At 38.2% G+C, this 7,107-nt stretch overlaps 1 pseudogene; it reads right to left on the bottom strand.

Annotated features, from left to right (window-relative positions):
* Positions 1-971: 971 nt before the first annotated feature.
* Positions 972-5,474, bottom strand: LOC129485399 (elongation factor 1-delta-like; annotated as a pseudogene).
* Between the last annotated feature and the right edge of the window lie 1,633 nt (positions 5,475-7,107).

Here is a 7,107-nt window from a genome sequence, read left to right as displayed (position 1 = left end):
GCAAGGATGAAGTAAAAGAGACATTTCTCTATGGTCCTGCTAGAATTATAAATTGGTGCAACCTCTTTACAACTCTGTTTGACTGTTTAATAATAGCCGTAAAATAATTTGATCAAGTATTTCATCTATTAGAATATACTTTAAAGAATTAAAAAATTAGACCAAGATTGATGCATAAAGGTATTTTTTTTTCTTTTTTTTTTTTTTTATTATACTTTAGGGTTTTAGGGTACATGTGCACAATGTGCGGGTTTGTTACATATGTATCCATGTGCCATGTTGATTTCCTGCACCCATTAACTCGTCATTTAGCATTAGGTGTATCTCCTAATGCTGTCCCTCCCCCCTCCCCCTACCCCACAACAGTCCCCGGAGCGTGATGTTCCCCTTCCTGTGTCCATGAGTTCTCATTGTTCAATTCCCACCTATGAGTGAGAACATGTGGTGTTTGGTTTTTTGTCCTTGCGATAGTTTACTGAGAATGATGTTTTCCAGTTTCATCCATGTCCCTACAAAGGACACGAACTCATCATTTTTATGGCTGCATAGTATTCCATGGTGTATATGTGCCACATTTTCTTAATCCAGTCTAGCGTTGTTGGACATTTGGGTTGGTTCCAACTCTTTGCTATTGTGAATAGTGCCGCAATAAACATACGTGTGCATGTGTCTTTATAGCAGCATGATTTATAATCCTTTGGGTATATACCCAGTAATGGGATGGCTGGGTCAAATGGTATTTCTAGTTCTAGATCCCTGAGGAATCGCCACACTGACTTCCACAATGGTTGAACTAGTTTACAGGTATTTATTACAGTATCATAGGATATTTGAAAAATGTCAGAAACAAATTATCAGTATTACAGATACTGGTTTTTTGTTCGCTTGTTTTGTTTTGCCAGTCTCAGTTTTTAATCGTGGCAGGGCCTCACACACGCGTGCACGCGTACACACACACACACACACAGGCTTCAGATCTTGTTGAAAGCTGCGGTGTCGACACCCTACACATGCTACTCAAACTTGGTGACCTCCTCTTCCAGCAAGTCTGTCCCCACCTTGTCATCCCCTGCCACACACTGAATCTGCAGCTTCCAGATAGCGTAGCCCACGGGCACCAGCTTGGAGCCCGCAGACCACTCCGTCCAGCTAGATGGAGCACACACAGGCCTTCAGCTGGGCCATGTCCGTCTCATCATCCCAAGGCTTGACGTCCCGCAGGATGGAGGACTGGGCCACCAGCGCCGGCTTCTTAACCTTCTTCTCTGCGTACTGCCGCAGCCACTCCTCCCGCAGCCGCACTGCCTCCTTGCCCTCCTCCTCACTGTCGCTGCTAAACAGGTCAATGTCATCGTCCTCGTCGTCCTCTGCTGGTGTGGCAGGCTTCTTGGCCGGGGGTTCCACTTGGCGCGTGGAGGACACGTGCTGGGTCTGCGGGGCTGTGGCTTGGAGACGGCCTGCTGCAGCTCCTGCACCACGCCTCGCAGGCCCTGGTTCTGCACTTCCAGGCTGGTGCTCCGGACGTCGAGCCACTGGGGCAACTGGAGGTCCCGGGGCCTGAGCTCTGGCGGGAGGCGCTGGCCACAGTCCTGTTTAACTGCTCCTAGAATTTCCTTTCTGCATCGTCATGTTTGAATTTGTCGAACCAGATCTTCTCATGTACTAGGCAGTTTGTAGCCGTTTTTCTGACGCCAGCCAAGGACGCGGCAACCAGAGAGGAGGAATAGGCGGGCGCGTGACGCCTGAGGAAAGGGCCAGTATTACAGATATTGTTAATCGAATTGGAAGCCCTCTATATAATGGACTATGACAAGTTTTCATTTACATTAAGAAATTGTGCATGATGGAATTAGCTGCTCTGGGAACTGCCTCAGATCCTAAGCCTGTTCTTAGATGCTATGAAAACACAGAAATGGTTAGAGGTGGGGAAGGACACTTTCAGCCCATCTCTATCATCACAGTGTCCATTGGCTTCTGGAGGCTTGCTCTGAGAAATGCCCTATCTTAGATTAAGAGAATGGCTGAGGGAAAAGGTGTTTTCTGAGTAAGTACTGAATTCTCAGGCAGGCCACTATTTTAGAAGCCTAATTCTGAAGAGTTCTTAATTAGACCAGCTTCTCCCAACGTTTAAGGGGAAAATTAGATATGGGAATAGTTCATTAGAAACTGGACATTGTGGCTTAACCTCTTGAGCCTCTTTACATTGTGTTTCGTAGTTCGTGGTTCATCGCTTTGCTAGCCATCAGACTTAACAGAGGAATTTTTAAAACAGTAGGTTTGTGTGGAGATTCTGATTTAGTAGGTGAGGTACAGAGCCCAAGAATCTGGGTTGTAAGCCAATTTTCTGGTTCCATTCTTTAATAAGCATAGAATCTAGAGCTTGAAAAGGCAGCATGAGTATCACTGTTTGAAAATTAGAATTTCAGGTCACAGCCCAGCCCTTCTAAAACAGAATTTGCATTTTAGTAAGATCCCCAAGTATTTTGTACAAACATTAAAATTGAGAAGCACTATTGCATTAAGTTTGATAAACAATCAGGTTTGTTAACTGATGTGGAAGTTCAGGGAAAGCGTGAGAGTAAGACATCATTGTTTAATATGAGTTGGTTGCACTTACCTCAAAAGTATTTGGTCTGTTAACTGTTTTATCGGAGTGACTAACATATAATTAAATTTCAAGGACTGTTTACAAAACAAAAAAATCTTACATGGAATGAAACTGTTTCATAATAGAGCAATAACTATTGTACATAATTATTTTCTATAGGATATTTATGACCATGATTAGTATGGAAAACGTCAAGATACCCACAGAGCTATGAGAATGAACTAGAATAGAGAAGCTAAGTTACAACACTAACACAAACTACTAGGACATAACTCGAAGCAATGTGTCTTAGTTTTGCTATATTTGGCAGTAGTAGTAGCAACAAAATAAAGGTAGCTGGAGGCTCCTTGTACCACACAAATTTGAAAAGACCAAGAAGCCAAGAGTAACAGACTTTGAGTCTTCAACAATTTATCCCTTTATGGTCTATGCATGTTTATACACTGTTCAAAGGAGCATTTGTCATGCATCCCAAAATTGTACCAAAACAAACTCCATTTTCTACTACAAACAAACAATAAGCAAAAGAAACAGTATGATGGAATCAGTTTTTAAAATCATTTCAATAGAAACAAAATATTGTTATTGCATGATCAAAGCTTGGCATCTTTCAGGAGAATAATTAGTACAGCCAGTCCAGATCTGATAATAATGTCATAAAATCTGACAAATCACAGCTGGAATCCTCCTAGAAGAATGAGGAGAGAGGCTAAGAATCAAATGCTTAAAGATTTTGTTTGCACCATGAAAGGGTTTAGAAATGCAGCTCAGCTGAATTTGGAGTCAATAATTCTTTATTTATATAAAGTGTTCTTGTATTCAAGTTTCTTAATCACTGCTGTCATATGATTGATTTACACAGAGATAATATAATGTTGATTTGATTCTTTACCTCACACCAAAGAATATGCCTTTCTCTAAAGGCAAAGACTATAAATGAATTGTGTGTCCCATTCCTTTATTATTTTATGAGACCAAATTTATTTTAAGCTTCTGAAGAAGCTGCCTTCCTCTGCTTGGCTGGATTCATAGCCATCATTGCAAGTGTTGTGAGAGACTTAAGGAATCATGTTGCCAGCACATTGGCAGAAGATGAGGAACAGAGAAACATGGAAAATATTTTTCAAGAAATTACTTCACCCTAGAAGAAGAGACAAATAGAGACATAGCATGGCTGATTAAGGGATGGTGTAAGTACCACTGTGTACACCATCTATTTTTATACATTTATTAATCACGAGCAAGAAAAACTTCCAAAACATAAACAGTAAAGCAAAGATTTTAGATATGAAATAGTGGCATTAATGTCAAACAGATAAATGAGAAATAGACAATTACAGTAACAATAATTTCATGTTACTTAAAGCCTAACTTTTGAGAGGTTATGCTGTTTTTACAGGAAAGTTATGGCAGCACAGAAAATTGTGGATTTAATTCAGCATAATTTATGATCAGAAACTACTGTGGAATTTTTTTGTTCTAAATTTCTGTAGGGTTTATATAGTTTTAGGTGGATTCCCCTCTGCAGTAACATCAAATATATTTTATTAGTTATACCAACTACCACAGCCTACAGAGAAGCTTGGATATACATACTAAAATAAAATACCCTCTAAAAATATTTGCATAATTTTAGATGCTTTCAAATTATAACTCTACCAGAGATTTTTGGGGTGCCTGCTTTGCTAATTTTTTTTTCCAAGAACCACTGAGTAAAGCTCTGAATTCAGAGAATTTGGTCTCCATTTCATGGCTTTTTGCTTGAGGATTAGACATCTGGTCCAATCAGAGCCAATTAAATTCCTCTAGTTTCTAGTTTACATTTATTTGGTATTACAAGTTGCATCTGGCTGTAATGGCTCTTAAATGTGGAGAGTACCTGGTTTTTGGAGTGCTTCGGTTGCAAAAAAGAGACCAAAGAAGATTTCCAGTGAAAATATAGCTGGAATATGTCATGCACGTGGTTCAATTAGAGCTCCCAAATTCCTGGTTGAGGAATACTCTCCCTTAAGGTCACTGCTAGTGCCACAGCCTTGGCTGCAGGGTCATAAACCCTTTAGAGGTTCCACAGTACTCAATTCCATCATTTAAAAGAAGGTAACAACAACAAAACTAACAAACTATCTTTGTATTGTCGGATTCGTCCCTAAGATTCAAAGTCCCTGTTATGATTTAATTACATATATCATATTTTGAAAAGGAGCACATATATGTAATGTTTTAAATAACTGCTGAGTTGCTCACAGTCTAAACCATATTTTATTATTGCAGTATTTGACGGTCTATTTTAATCATTACATTTATTGCATAATTGTTTATTTCATAATCTAGCATATTATCTTTGCAAATATCTAACTTATGCAATAAATATAATGGTTAAAATAAACTGTCTTAAATACTTCTTCAATGATAAAACATGATTTAGACTGTGAGAGTCAACCCAGCAGTTATTTAAACTCAACTGTTCCAACTTTTCAAAGACTGATCATACTCAGAATATAATCTGAAGTTCTGTATGCGTTTTGCAAGGTCCTATGATCAGACACCTGGATGTCTTTCCAATTGTATTTTCTGACATGTTTCCCCTTGCTCAGATGCGTTGGCAATACCAGGTCACCTGCTATTTTTTAATCACATTAAGCGGCTCTATACTTGGGTCCTTGCTATTGACTGTTCCTGGGACTTTGGTCCCTTGAATAGTCAAATGCTTTCATTCAAGTTTCTCCTTAAATGAAATTTCATCATTAAGTCCTTTCCTAACAGTTCTGTTTATATTAGCATCCCATCTCCATCATTCTCTACCATCTCTCCATCATTCTTTACTTACCTTAATTAATTTTTTCTCTGACTTCTTACAACTTGACATCTTACATACTCAGTTTTGGATTCTTGCCCCAGCACCACACACACACACACATATGCACGTGCGCGTATGCACACACACACACACACACACGCACACACACTGTCCACACTGACAGGAATGTAATTGCATTAGTCCGTTCTCACGCTGCTATAAAAAAACTGTCCAAGACTGGGTAATTTATAAAGGAAACAGGTTTGATTGACTCACAAATCTGCAGGTCTGGGGAGGCCTCAGGAAACTTACAATCATGGCAGAAGGGAAAGGAGAAGCAGGCACCTTCTTAACAGGCTGGCAGGATGGGGTGAGTGCAAGCAGGGGAAATGGCAGATGTTTATAACACCATCAAATCTCATGAGAACTCACTCACTATCACAACAGCATGAGAATAACTGTCCCCATGATTCAATTACCTCCCACCAGATCCCTCCCACGACACATGGGGATTATGGGAAGGAACTACAATTCAAGATGAGATTTGGGTGGGGACACAGTCAAACCATGTCAGTAATGTAAACTCCAATTTAAGGATTCTTTTTTTCATTGTAATATTCCATACACTTTTAAGGATGACTAAATTATGGTATGCACTCAATAAATATGGGTTGAATGAACTAGCAATATGGCAATAGATTACTACAGATGATTTTTTTTCAGGAGGTAATACTCAGGAACTTTCAGCATCCATGTTTCTTGACATTCCAAATCCTTAATTTTACAGTTGAAGAACCTAATGGTAAGAATAATGAATACTGTGCAGCTGGGAGACTGAATGCCTTGATTCTATTTTATGTTTTCAGGTGGGTTTTCTTTTAGATGATAAATCATTTTTAATCCACATATAATGCATATATTTAGAAAAACTACTTATAAATATATAAGTAATTGGCCCTCATCTCTAGGCCTTGTGGTATTTGACTTGTAAATTAGGGTGTAGGGTCATTAAAGATGAAAATAATTTTTTATTGTATTTAGTATCTTTGTATTATCAGAATGTAGCCCCAGTAAAAATACAGAGCAAGATAGTTACTCTAGAAAAAAATCTTGTATGTTGAGAAAATTTGTGTTGCAAAATTTTATCAATTGTCAATGAATGAAAAACTTGAAAAGTTGAAGAATATAAAGAGATTTTGGATAGATGACTTTCAGATATCTTAAAATCTATTTGTGGATGTAAGATATGTATAGGCAAAGGAATTACAGTGCAAGGTAAGAATATGACAAACTAATGGTAGAAGAAACAAGTTAAACTTTGATCGAAGAAGATAGCTTAGAGTCAGGAAAGTCTTTATAGAGGAGGGACAATAGCACCTATATTGGTAATAAAATATGAACATTTTCCTAGATTACCCAAATGAAAAACAATTTAATAAATTAATAGCATATTAATTATTTGAACCTGAAATAGAAAAACAGAATACATAATATGATTAAAGCTTTGTAACCCAACCAAGGTTATATGTAAAACTCTAGGTGACCAATTGGCTACCACAAAAGACGTTATAATTCCTATTTACTCCAGACATAAAGAGTTACTGCTGGAACAGCTTCTTTTCCTTTGAAAAGGAACACATACCTTTAATGTTTTAAATACCTGCTGAGCTGACTATAGCTCACAAGTATAGATAATGTTTAT

This window comes from Symphalangus syndactylus, chromosome 6, assembly GCF_028878055.3.
Source record: "Symphalangus syndactylus isolate Jambi chromosome 6, NHGRI_mSymSyn1-v2.1_pri, whole genome shotgun sequence".
Taxonomy (NCBI): domain Eukaryota; kingdom Metazoa; phylum Chordata; class Mammalia; order Primates; family Hylobatidae; genus Symphalangus; species Symphalangus syndactylus.
Note: the sequence above shows the minus strand (reverse complement) of the source record. Positions and strands in the feature narration are given on the sequence as shown.